The following is a 13,867-nucleotide window of genomic DNA, read 5'->3' on the forward strand; positions in this document are numbered from 1 at the left end:
TCAGTCTCCGGGCTGAATGATGGGGGTGGAGATGCTCCTTCAGGTCTACTGGGCCGAGGCTGTTTAGGGCTTTGAAGGTCAGCACCAACACTTTGAATTGTGCTCGGAAACATACTGGGAGCCAATGCAGATCTCTCAGTGTTATATGGTCCCGGTGGACCTTCTGCATACAAAGCAACTGTTCTCCTGCTGAGCTACAGCCCTTCCCCTAACTCCCATTTTTTGCTTCTGAACAGCTACTTTTGAGCCTTTGACCCCCCTCTGATGTGTGACATCATCAAGATGCGAAACTGATCCCTTGATTCCTGCCTTCATTTTTCAACCTCCTTTTCTCTCCTTAATGATCCCGGTCTGAAATTATTTTGCCTATATATATCTTGACAGCCTCTCATGGTCTCATCTTTTACTTTTCACCTTTATTAATATAGACATAGGGACTGAATATAGAGAGTCTTCTTAAATGCTTAAATATGGAGATGACCTTCTGCTGTTTTCAATGAAAGATGAGGTGTCCTGCTTCACTAAATCCCTTTTCCTCACCAGTGGCAAATGGGATCATCTGACTTAATGATCATCACCTTTTTCCTGGCAAGACAAAAAAAAAAAAGAGTATGATTATTTTTAATAAAAGAAAAGTTTGCCTTTCTGTGCTTTGCACTGTTAAAGAACTTCTGATAACTTTTGTTCTGACTACAGATATGAAGCCGTCTCTCTCGCTTAGATCACCTCCACACTCGCTCTTTTGCATGAGGAAGTAATTTCAAGCACACTTTGGGAAATTTAGGTTTGGCAATTAAAGCGAATTTAAACGCTCTGCTGCTTCAGTTCAACAATCAACTTTTAAAAGTACTGTAATTGTTTTCTAGCAGTTAGGGAAGTGGTGAGGAATTGCACTGAAAAGTGTGGAATGAACCAGCGATCAACAGGAAGAAATATAACACCCTAACACCTAAAAGCAAATCAAGTACAAATGCTGGGTGCATGTTCATTGTTGTATAACCTCCCCGCAAACAGATCAGAATGGATGTTCAACTAAGAGCATCAATTTAGAGTTCAGAATTATAACAATTTAAAATTTGGAATTGAATACAGTTAAAACATATGGGATGCGGGTGTCGCTGTAGGTTAAACCACAGAGCCTATGGTTTGCCGTTCAGAAGGTCAGCGGTTCGAATCCCCGTGATGGGGTGAGCTCCCGTTGCTCGGTCCCTGCTCCTGCCAACCTAGCAGTTTGAAAGCACGTCAAAGTGCAAATTGATAAATAGGTACCGCTCCAGCGGAAAGGTAAACGGCGTTTCCATGTGCTGCTCTGGTTCGCCAGAAGCGGCTTAGTCATGCTGGCCACATGACCCAGAAGCTGTACGCCGGCTCCCTCGGCCAATAAAGCGAGAGGAGCGCCACAACCCCAGAGTCAGCCACAACTGGACCTAATGGTCAGGGGTCCCTTTACCTTTACAGTTAAAACATAATACAGTCTCAAGAACAGGGTGAGTCCTGAAAATTAACATCTCAGGATTATTATATAGAAAAGAAAAGAAAAGGCATTAGCTCCTCACAATAACAATAACAATAAGAGTAATCCATCAATCTGAATTTGAACATATATATTACTATAAGCAGCCCATATGTCCAAACAGATATGCAAACAAGATGAACAGTTGTAAGATATACATTCAAATGCAGAAAGGGCAGTAAAATCCAGAGCTCTTTTTTATGGTTGCTTGCAATGTATGGCTTGATGACTAGTTCAGTCTTAATGGGAACAAGATACAATGCACCAGTGCAACAAACAGAGAGCAGAAAGCTGAAGGCAGTGATAAAAAAAAAAGATCGTCTAGCTGCTGCTCATTGCTTTCAAATCACCCAGAAACTTCATTTATTCATAAGGCATTGTGAGTATCTGTTCTCCATTCACTACAGGATTATGGCAGGAAAATCAAGAGACTGTCAGGATCAGGCTCCAGTGCTGGCGAGGCTATAGCACCCCGGAATCAAAGAAGGTAGGCGGGAATTTATTTATTTGTATTTTTTAAATTATTGCCACTTTTTCACCTAATTGGGAAACCAGAGTTGTATGCAGCATAATGAAACCATCAACAAGAACAATTAAACACTGACAGCACAGAATTAAATTTACAGCACCGTATAAAATCAAGTGGTCTAAACCACTGAGCCACTTGGGCTTGCCGATCAGAAGGTCGGCGGTTCGAATCCCTGCGACGGGGTGAGCTCCTGTTGCTCGGTCCCAGTTCTTGCCAACCTAGCAGTTCAAAAGCACGCCAAAAAGTGCAAGTAGATAAATAGGTACCACTCTGACAGGAAGGTAAATGGCGTTTCCATGTGCTGCTCTGGTTTCGGTGTTCCATTGTGCCAGAAGCGGCTAAGTCATGCTGGCCACATGACCCGGAAAAACTGTCTGCGGACAAACACCGGCTCCCTTGGCCTGTAAAGCAAGATGAGCGCCGCAACCCCAGAGTCGTATGCGACTGGACTTAACTGTCAGGGGTCCTTTACCTTTACCTTTTTATAAAATCAAGAAACAATCTGTTAACACCACAGCCCCACTCATAGAACTTTTGGGTCACTGAGCAAGTAATTCCCAAAGGCCCGGATGAATATATACAGTCATACCTCATGTCACATCCGCTTCATGTTGCATTCTTTCAGGTTACGTCCCGGGTTACTTCCAGGTTTCATCACTCATGTATGCCCAGATGCGCAAAATGACGTCACATGCATGTGCAGAAGCGGCGAATCTTTTCATGTTGCGAACGGGCCTCCAGAACAGATCCCGTTCGCAACCAGAGGTACTACTGTATCAGTCTTCAACTTATTATTTTTTAAATTTATTAAATTTGTATACCGCCCTATCTGCATAGATCTCAGGGTGGTTCACAACATAAAATCACAATTTAAAAAAAAACAGAAAACCTCCAGCATTCCTCAGATGAAAACAGGAACATTTCTCCTTCCTGGCCCCAACTGACCCTCCTCGACCCCCCCCCCCCACGCAGGTCATTTTCTATCAGAATAAGGATAAGCACCACCACCGTGGCACCAACAAGACACAGCACAGCCTTTCACTGTCCTAAGAACACCGCTTAATCCCGATTTTATTTATTCTATTCTATTCTATTCTATTCTATTCTATTCTATTCTATTCTGTTCTGTTCTGTTCTGTTCTGTTCTGTTCTGTTCTGTTCTGTTCTGTTCCTTGGTAGATTGACAAAAAGGAAAGCACACCCCCAATAAATAAATTTTATAAAGGAGCTAGATTAGATGCAGGCACACAAAGCATTTAAAAGAAAAAGAAATATCAAGACCCCTTGCACTCCACTCCATTCCCCCCTTTCCCCCCACCCAGGCCTCATCATGCAGTGATGGCAGCCTCTCCTCCTCCTCGCCCACTTTCCAAGAATTCATAATTCTGGAACTGTCCCTGGAAAATCAGGGCACTTGGAGGGTATTCATTTCCCCAGAGAGGGAGTTCCAAAGCCTGGGAGCTACCACAGAGAAGGGCCTGCCTCCATCGCCACCCACCAAGCCACCCCAATTCGTAACCCCACAAGCAAGGCCTCCCTAGCTGATCTCAACACAAGGGACCAGCTTGCATTGGGGGATGAGGACTGCCAGGTACTTGGGCCCCAAGCCATTTAGGATTTGGAGAGCAGAGTTGGGTTTGTACAGAAAATAATTCAATCTTGGTTCCCCTAAAGCTGTTGAACTACAACTCCCATCATCCCCTGGCCATTGGCTGAGAGAGCTGCAATTCTCAGAGGTCTCCGGGAAGAGGGATTGGTTGCTAAACCACTCTGAGAATGATAGCTTTGAGAGGGGGACACAGGTCTCCTAAAAACTCCCAGAATCCTTGATAAAACTCCAGTTTCCAGGATACTTTGGAATCCTGGAAGCCAGGACTATCTAAAGTGGTATGGTACAGTTTGAAAGGTATGCTGCTGAAAATTGGGCTTTTGTTAAAGATCCCTAGATGCACAGATTTACCCTCAACAAACCACATTCCCAGGGAGATGAAATGACAGCTAAACCAGTTCAGGTATGAAGTACAGTCGTATCTTGGATCCCGAACGCTTTGAAAGTCAAACGTTTTGGCTCCCGAACGCCGCAAACCCGGAAGTTGTTAGAATTCTTGATCCAGGATTGCAGTCATGGGATTTTTGTCTTTCACACGACGGTGTATGTTTTGACTCCACAGAGTGGGAAGTGATGGAAACAGTATTGTGTTACTATTGTCCTTTGTTCTTTTTCTCTTTGCTGTCTGATGCTAGAGAGAGAGGGAGCCATGTTGCAGTGCTCCATGTGTGTTTATATGTAAATAAAGTAGATTAGCCAAAATGCTGAGTTGCTGGGGTTCTGTCACGCAAGCTGTGCAAACTCTGCGGATCCCTAAGTGTGCCGATGTTAGTTGGCATCAGTCGCTGTGATGTTCGGGATGAAGAAAGTTTCTGAAGCTCCCGAACAATCAACCAGGAGGGAGAGAACATGCCAGTCGGGCATGTGCCTCTGCCAGGGTCCTACTCGAGTGTAGGCTGAACTCCTAACAGAAGTGAGTGTTCTGATTTGCGAACGCTCTTTGGAAGCCGAACATCAGACATGGCTTCTGCGCTTCCGGTTGGCTGCAGGAGCTTCCTGCAGCCAATCAAAAGCCGCACCTTGGTTTCCGAACATTCTGGAAGTCAAATGGACTTCCGGAATGTATTCCGTTTGACTTCCGAGGTACCACTGTACAGGTCTATCCCAAGAGAAAACAGCTGGGAAAAGTAGACTTGGAGGGTAAGCACGGAGCCTGGTGGTTCTGGTCCAAACCAGGATATTGAGAACAAGGACATAATCCCAATGCATAACCATTCTCCTCCACGGCTTCCTCCCCCCTCTGCCTCTTATGAAAATTCCATGTTCGCCCGCCTATAATCTCATTTAGATGCCAATCTCCACATCTATTAAACTTTGAACATTACAAGGAGAAATTTAAATGGGAGGCATGAATGATTCTTATCTCTACATCCACTTGCAGAGGGGGGAACTCACTCTCTCTCTCTCTCTCTCTCTCTCTATATATATATATATATATTCTTTTAAAACTCACCGTAATTATACCGTAATAAAAGATGAATAATGGGAATACAATTCCCATATAAATGAATCATAAGGCAGAGGGCTTTCAAAGATAAAATAAAATGGGGCCCACCTAGACGGAGATGTGGGATTAGCGGTCTAAAGCAGGGGTCAGCAAAGTCTTTGTGGCTTGGGCCAGTTCACGGTCCCACAGACACCGCAGTGGGCCGGAATGTGCACACGTGCATGCGCAAATGCGCAAATGCTATTTCTGGTGCTCCTTCCGGCATGAAGGAGGCATGCACAGCTTCCCATTGGCTGCAGGAGCTTCCTGCAGCCAATGGGAAGCCGGCCAGCATCGCAGAAGGCAGTCCCCGCTCTGCTCCGCGCCGGTTTAGCGCAGCGCATGGGAGCCGACCGAGCGGGCGTCCAGGGGCCAGTTAAACGACCCCCATGGGCCACTTGCGGCCCATGGGCTTTAGGTTGCCGACCCCTGGTCTAAAGCATCTAATGTGGCTGCACATTTCCACCTGTGTTTATTTATTACCTTAAAAAATAAAATCTAGTCTGTCCTCCATGGAACTCAAAGTGACTTACATGGTTCTGCCATGTGCTCATTTTATACCCGCAACAACCTTGTAAGGTAGGCCAGGCTTGGCGAGTGTGATGGCCTGGGATTCGGACTCAGAGGCTGAACCTGAGGAATCCCAGCCTGCACAGGAGTCTCTGCCTCCAGAACCAACTGGGGCCTCAGCATGAAGGGTGCTCACCTGTGCTGGATCCTCAGGTGCAGGCACCAGCTGAGTCTGCTCTGGCTCCTGAGGTGATGGAGAACCCATTGCCTGCAGGTGCTCCACTCTCAGCCCCATCAGGGGGAGAGGAGGTTGCCTCTGGGTCAGGTAACCCTCCAGCCTCTCCTGAGCTGCAGAGGCTCAGGGCAGAGAGGCAGAGGGAACTAAGTTCCCACAGGAGGAGTGCTCACCTCCAGGCCAGGAGAGGCGAGTCACCTGTGGACCGGGGCCGCCCTATGCCTCGGGGCAGATAAAAGCCAGCCAGCCCCAGTCCCAGGTTGCGGGAGCAACATTGTTGCTAGCCTGTTCCTGCCTGCACCCTGTCCTGCTCTTCTGCCAGAGTTCCTGACCTCACCTGTCTCCCCGCCTTGGACCCAGCTACAGCTTTGACGGACAGCCTCCATACCACACCATCAACCTCGGACCAGACTCAGACCTCGCCTCTCAGTTAGCCCCTGAGACCAGCACAGCGAGAATGATAAGCTCAAGGTCACCCAGTGAACTTCATGGCTGAGTGGGGATTTGATTCTGAATCTCTGCTTCCCTAGAGTTAAGCTCCAGCAAGGTGGTGCTCTCAAGATGTTTTGGACTACAACTCCCATGATTCCCTAGCATAAACCATGCTGGTTGCAGCCAATGGGTGATGTAGTTCGCAACATATGGAAGGCACCACATTGCCTAACTCTGCTCTAACTGCTAGGCTAGATGGACATTCACAGAGTAAGCTAGGGGGATGTACACAATACACCTCTCCATTCAAACTATGCACAGTTGTACCGTATGCAGGCGGAGAGCAATTGCTTACAAATCCAGAGGGACGTTTATATTAGGGCTGGAGGAGGAATCTGCTTTAAATGGATTTATACATTGAATTTTGCAGTCCCAATTGAGCTTTGCCAACATCAAACTGCCTCTGTCGCTGAATTGCTTATGTCTGAGCCACTCACGCATTGGTGGGGTGTGTTTGTTTAAAATAAAATAAAAAGCCTAACTAATTATTTTCACAATCATATGAAAAAAATAGAATTATAGAATTGTAAACTTAGAAGGGACCCCAAGGGTCATCTAGTCCAACCCCCTGCAATGCAGGAATCTCAGCGAAAGCATCCATGGCAGATGGCCACCCAACCTCTGCCTGAAACCTCCAAGGAAGGGGAGTCCACCGCTTTCCGAGGGAGACCCATTCCACTGTCAAACAGCTCTTACTGCCAGAAAGTTCTTCCGGAATCTCCTTTCATGTAACTTGGAGCCGCTGGTTCGAGTCTTACCCTCCAGAGCAGGAGAAAATAAGCTTATTCCCTCTTCCATGTGACAGCCTTAAGCTATTTGAAGAAGGCTAGCATATCCCCCCTCAGCCTCCTCTTTTACAGGCTAAACATACCCAGTTCCCAGGGCTGTCTTAAGCACATGCGGTGCCAGGGTGCAAAGATCTGCCTGGCGCCCCGCCCCCCGGTTGCCCAGTCCCAGGCGCGAGGAGGGTGGAGCCGGCCCCGAACTCACATTGCAGAGCCACCCGCAGCAAAAGAGCCCGCCGCAGCGCTCTAACCAGCAGACAGGCTCTTCCCCGGATTCAACTCTCGGGCCCCAGACTCTCGGCCTGGCGCCCCTGAGAGCCCGGCGCCCGGGTGCCCCACACCCCTAGCACCTATAGGTAAGATGGCCCTTCCAGTTCCTTCAACCATTCCTCATAAGGCTTGGTTTCCAGACTCTTGATCATCTTGGTCGCCCTCCTGTCCACACCTTCCAGCTTGTCAGCATCCTTCTTAAATTGTGGTGCACAGAATTGGACACAGGATTCCAAGTGTGGTCTGACCGAGGCAGTTTAGAGCGGGAGTATTACTCCCCTTGATCTGGACACTAGACTTCTGTTGATGCAGCCTAGAACTGCATTAGCTTTTTCCCCCCTGCTGCACTGTTGACAAATTGTATATACTATACATTTGATACATACAGTGGTGTGCGATGAAATTTTTCATAGGGGAACAGTTAGGGCCATAGGCGACAGCTTGTGAGGATGGGGAGGGGGTGTCTTTTGCGTGATCCAGCGCATGAGCATCGCACCTCCTTTCCTAAACTGAGCAAAAGCCTCTTGGACTTTGAGGCACCAGGGAAACATTTAGGGGACTTGCCTAGTCCCCCTAGGTCACTGAATGCACCCTACTGAATACATACATCTAACTGCATATATTGCACATCTAATGCATATCAAATAATTAAGCCCCACAAGGTGCTTCATTTCAATGGCATGATTTCATAAGTTTTCATTCATAAATATTGTATTTCATTTATTTATTTTCTAAAAGTGTTTTATGGTGGACTTGGAAAGCTTTCCAAAGTAGCTTTGATCTCAGAACTACCTTCTTCTTCTTCTTCTTCTTCTTCTTCTTCTTCTTCTTCTTCTTCTTCTTCTTCTTTATTGAATTTATATCCTTTTAAGAAGGATGAGAAGAGTGGAAGAAGTTAGTATTTGTGATTTTGTGTGTTTGCGTAACTTTGATCGTAGCAAAGACCATTAAGATTGCTTGGACAACTGAGACAAAACACGGATAACGCAGGCTATATGTATTGTAATAGGACTGGAGTTCAGACTCATTGCCTTGCAATGAATCTTTTCAGCTACATATCCTGCTGGGAAACGGCTCGCTTCGTATCACTCTCTGGATAAAGCCAATGTTCTCAAAAGCAAGGGAAGAAAGACTGCTTAATCCTCAAATGCCCCTGATGGGTCAGAACTGCAGGCTGGTCTTTCTCACCCTCCGCTCTCTAAGACTGCCCCAGGTCCTTCCCCAGCAACCCGAGGCTCCTCTGCCTTGTCTCTCTTTGCTCAACCTCTTCATTTCTCTCCATGTTCTAGGAGACCAAGGGGGGGGGAGCTGGTCACTGCAGGAGAGTGAGATTCCCTGGCTTCTTCAGCTGCCTGCTTCATCTCTTCCTCTTGGCCCCTGTTCTCTCCAGCCTCTGCTTCTGCCTCTGCTTCTGGACTGCTCTCTGCCACAGCCTCTTCCCGCTCACTAAACCCTGTTGCCTCTTCAGCTTCCGACACCTCCTCCTCCCTCTGACCACTCACCATCGTCCCACCACCAATTCCCTGGCTCTGAGCTTCATTCCACTAGGGGTTCCCCAGCCTCCCACCACTCCTCTGCTTCAATGACAGTGGCCTTCCAAAGACTGCCCAGAAGGAAATGCAGTCCTTGGGTATTTTAGAAGGGGAGCTAAGCACGTAGCTTCCATTTTCAGTAGTAGCCATGCATTAGTACAGCACTTGGTTTGACTGTGTGATAGCATCATTCGGGACCATTCCACTTCAAACTGCAGGAGGGGGTGCCATATTTTTGAATACCGCAAATGCACCACATACATCGTTCCCTGCTGGTAGCTTAGCACTCTGTGCATAGGTCTACTTCCACATGCTGCTCTCCCTTGGCTGGACCAGGCCATTAGTCATCTTGGCTAGCTGTCTTCTTGCCTTGACAAAGCTAAAGATGTAAATGAAGCCCTCTTCTTGAAAGGGTAAACCAGAAGAATAAAACCGAACCAATTTCCCACTGGGGTAAAATGCTCCAATCCCTCCACCTGCCAGTTACTTACCCTAGAAATCCATTTGTTACCCAGTGTGGTCATTAGTATGCTAATTATTTTGACAGTCTCTTTGAACACTGCTTGGAGGATTTGCGATTATTCAAAAGCAGATGTGCACTCTCCTTTAGTGCTTTCCATTTTCAGATGTAAATATTTCCAATATTTCTTGGGGGACTTTGTCTTTTGTCTTTTTTTTTCCCCCGGAGCCGAAGGGAAATTTCCATTCCATTTAGAATCAGGGTTGTTAAATTATTTTGCAGCTAAACTACAAGACGAAGAGGGACATCTGCCTCCAAACAATCTGGGCAGAGGGGAATGTAACGTGTGAGGCAATCATAGGAACACCTAGGGAAGGCTTTTTAAGACCAGTTAGCTCAGTTGGTCTGGGACACTGGTGGCGCTGTAGGTTAAACCACTGAGCCTAGGGATTGCCGATCGGAAGGTCGGCGGTTCGAATCCCCGCAACGGGGTGAGCTCCCGTTGCTCGGTCCCTGCTCCTGCCAACTTAGCAGTTCGAAAGCACACCAAGTGCAAGTAGATAAATAGGTACCGCTCCGGCGGGAAGGTAAACGGTGTTTCCGTGCACTGCTCTGGTTCACCAGAAGCAGCTTAGTCATGCTGGCCACATGACCCGGAAGCTGTACTCTTGCTCCCTCGGCCAATAAAGCGAGATGAGCACCGCAACCCTAGAGTCGGCCACGACTGGACCTAATGGTCAGGGGTACCTTTACCTTTACCTTAGCTCAGTTGGTTAGAATGTAGTGCTGATAACGCCAAGGTTTTGGGTTCAATGCCCATGCAGGCCCCCTGCATATCCCTGCATTGTAGGGAGCTGGACTTCCAACTCTACAATTCTATATTCTAAGAAGTGGCAGGTTTGCCAAACCTGGCAATGGTATAGAACACATTGCATCAGAGGCCACAGTCATAGGCTGCCCAATGGCCCTTTGCAGACCTGAACCCACCAGTAAGATCCCAAGACACTCCTAATCACAGGACCCTCTCTTTTACAAGTCTGGAGTTTTGTGGGGTAGGGGATAACACTGGGATGGTATCGTTTCACTCCACTATTGTGGGCTACAGCACAACCAGAAGGGAGACTGAGAAATTAATGCCATCACCATTTCCAGGAAGAGAAGTCCACGTTCCCTTTAACTGCAGAAGAAGGTAGTCAGGAGGGAGCTTAAGAGGAAACAGGAAATGGGTAGGAACAGGGAGGAACAGGATGTAGAAGGAAGCTGGGGAACAAAAATTTTGTTACATTGACACCTGCAGTTGATCTAACCTAATTTCGACGTGCTAATTTCATATCTGAAGTTAGTTTTGTTCTGTAAGCTCTAGTTTTTTTGCAATTCATGTTTTTCACTTTTCACCATAATCTTTGGTTTTCACAATGCAAGAATTCAATATTTTATTAAACACATAGCCAAAGTAGTGCGATATGAGTATAAATGTAAGTGATTTATATAGCATTGAACATGACATGTATAGCATTGAAAATGACATGTATATCCATGTACAGTTGGAGGTGTGCAAAAAAATGTATACCCTTGGGATACACAGCATACTGGGGAACAATTTTTTTTTCTTTTCATTTTCTTTTGCAAGAGATTTTTCAACTGTTCTTATATGTTCTTTCAATGCTGATTTCAAATCTGAAATCAATTTTTGTGTACCTGCTAGAGTTATCTTTCAATTTCCGACTTTTGCCGATAGGTCATATTTACACTGGGGATAAGTGGACACTGACACGTTGACCTGCCCTAACCATATGGTAATTATTGTTTTGCAAACTTAATTTTTCTTTATTTTTACAGTTTTGTAACCTAAATATTTGCATTTTTCAGATCGGACCATGGCTTCTTCAAGTAGACAAAAATGTGTAAACAAGCCTTCCCTATGCAAGCTCCCCGAGCTGGTGAGAACAAATAGTCCCTTCGCTTCAGCAGAACCTGAATTCCCAATCAATGGCATATCTCCCCATATGTTAGACTTTGTGTTTTACATTCAAATGGCATGCTCTCAGCAACTGGGCTTAATGCTTGATGTGTCGTGTTTGGGCTTGCAAATCTCAGGTTCTGGGATGCTCCTGGCTAGGTGGCCACCTTTGGTTGGGCAAAACATGGGACAAGTCATGGGTGGGGATTGCAGTGCACACACACTCTCGTGACACCAAATCCTTCCCCCCCCCCCTCATTTTTTTAGGAGAAGTGGGGTACCCTGAATTCAGCCTCCCGCCTACCTCAGGACTCTGGTCCTGTTCTTCCCCTTGCCTCATGTAGATGGACAGGAGCAAGGGGAAGACGGACAGCTCCCACAAACAACTTGAGCCACAGCTCCAGCTTCTTGCCCTTGATGGCGTCGGAAGACACCATCAAGCTTAAGTCGCCATTCTTCTTTAGTTGGGACCTCGCTCGTTTTCCAACAATCCCATTTTTCTAGGGACTGGTGCCACCCTAACAGGGTTGCTGGGTCACCCTACTGATGAATTACAGGTCATGAGCAAACTTGATACTGTTGAATTTAGACTCTCCTGGCGTTGGGAGTGTCTTTCTTAATATAGACTGTCACTGGTCCTATTTTACATCAGCTGTATGCAAATATTAACAAAGTGTAGAAATAAACACACTGAGTGGGCAGGATCACACCCACCCTAATTTCCCTATGTTCAAAACGCCCTTTGCACATCAATCTATTCATGTACTCCCAACTTGTGTCTTGGTGGTCTCGATGCTTGCCAAAGCATTTCCTGAGTAAATGCACGCAGGCCACAGCAAAAACAGGACTCTGAGCACTCGCTTTTTGTTGCTTTTTCTTTCTCCTGTTTTATCATTGTGTTTATTATGATGCTGTGAGGTTTACGTTTTTTGCAAGTGACCTCATGAACTGCGTACTTAAAAGGGAAAGACAGGATATAAATATATTCAATAAAAAATTTAAAATGTCAGCATGCCTTTGCTAGGGCTCAGGTTGGGCGATGTGAATGGACAATCATTTGTAATCCACTCTTGCTCCCCCTAAAGGCAACGGGAGCTGGCTCCCAATTTCTCCCAGGCAGCTGTTGCAAACAATGCATCAAGAACCTTGTGAACAATGTTCGTTTCAGCGCCATTTGGGTGGGATTTTCAATGTGTCCCAATCTGCGTCTTCTTTCAGTCATTGTTTCTTCCCTTCATTATCTCCATTTCTTATTCATGTTCAGCTGTTCTTTCATTTGGCAGACAAATTCTGTCTACCCCTCTTTGAACACAACGGGGCCTTTTGTTTTATCCTTTTCTTTTCTCCATCAATTTGGTTTCTTCATAAGGGGGCTGCCTCTAAATGAACTGGTGGTGTTCACAGTCTTCAGGAGGAATCATTTGCTGTTTCTAATAGGCTGTGAGCAGGGGGGTGGGGGAGAAATTAAGGATTACCGTATTTTTCACTCCATTGGACACACCGGACCATAGGACGCACCAGACCATAGGAGGGGGAGAACGGGGGGGGGGGAATTTCTTGTTCTCCCCCTCTAAAACAAGGTGCGTTCAAGGTACATTCACCAGAGCTTGTGGGGCTGGCGGTGGGGGGAAGCGCTGCTTTCGCCCACCGCCAGCCCCAAAGATCCCTGAAGCCTTTGGAGCGCAGTGCCCTGCTGCCCTGCAGAGGTTTGCGCGCAGCCATCCCCAAGCTAGAACAGCGAGACGGAGCCCTCCGTCTCGCTGTTCTGGCTTGGGAACAGCCTTGCTAGCCTCTGCAGGACAGCAGGGTGAAGACACCCCGCTGCCCTGGAGAGGCTGTGCGCGCAGCCATCCCCAAGCTAGAACAGCGAGACGGAGCGCTCCACAGTGCTTAGCGGCGCAGCCTGCATTCGCTCTATAGGACACACACACATTTCCCCTTAATTTTTGGAGGGAAAAATGTGCGTCCTATAGAACAAAAAATACGGTAAGTTCACCTTTAAGGGCGAACCTACCTAACCTGACTTTCGAAAACAATACGGTAATTAAAACACAGCTATCCTTTGGAGTTTGCAGGTACTAGGGTAAAACATGCACAGAAATGCATGTTTTAGTCAAAACAGCATTCAAAAATGCATTATTTTAGGTGAAACTGTATTGCAAAACTGAATGCATTAGGCAAAATTGCATGCAAACATTTATATATTACGCAGGCTGAGACCCTACCTGCCCGCAGACTGTCTCGCCAGAGTGGTGCATGCTCTAGTTATCTCTCGCTTGGACTACTGCAATGCACTCTACATGGGGTAACCTTTGAAGGAGACCCAGAAACTACAACTAATCCAGAATGCAGCAGCTAGACTGGTGACTGGGAGTGGCCGCCGAGACCATATAACACCGGTCTTGAAAGACCTACACTGGCTCCCAGTACATTTTCGAGCACAATTCAAAGTGTTGGTGCTGACCTTTATAGCCCTAAACGGCATC

The 13,867-nt window shown here is 46.7% G+C and overlaps 1 long non-coding RNA gene across 1 annotated transcript; it reads right to left on the bottom strand.

Moving 5' to 3' along the window:
- Positions 1-396: 396 nt before the first annotated feature.
- Positions 397-2,931, bottom strand: LOC308475491. Its single transcript, XR_013985259.1, has 2 exons — positions 2,632-2,931; positions 397-585 (listed from the first exon to the last, which is right to left on the bottom strand). It is a non-coding gene; the product is annotated as an uncharacterized lncRNA (long non-coding RNA).
- Between the last annotated feature and the right edge of the window lie 10,936 nt (positions 2,932-13,867).

This window comes from Podarcis pityusensis, assembly GCF_964106645.2.
Source record: "Podarcis pityusensis genome assembly, chromosome: 4".
NCBI lineage: Eukaryota > Metazoa > Chordata > Lepidosauria > Squamata > Lacertidae > Podarcis > Podarcis pityusensis.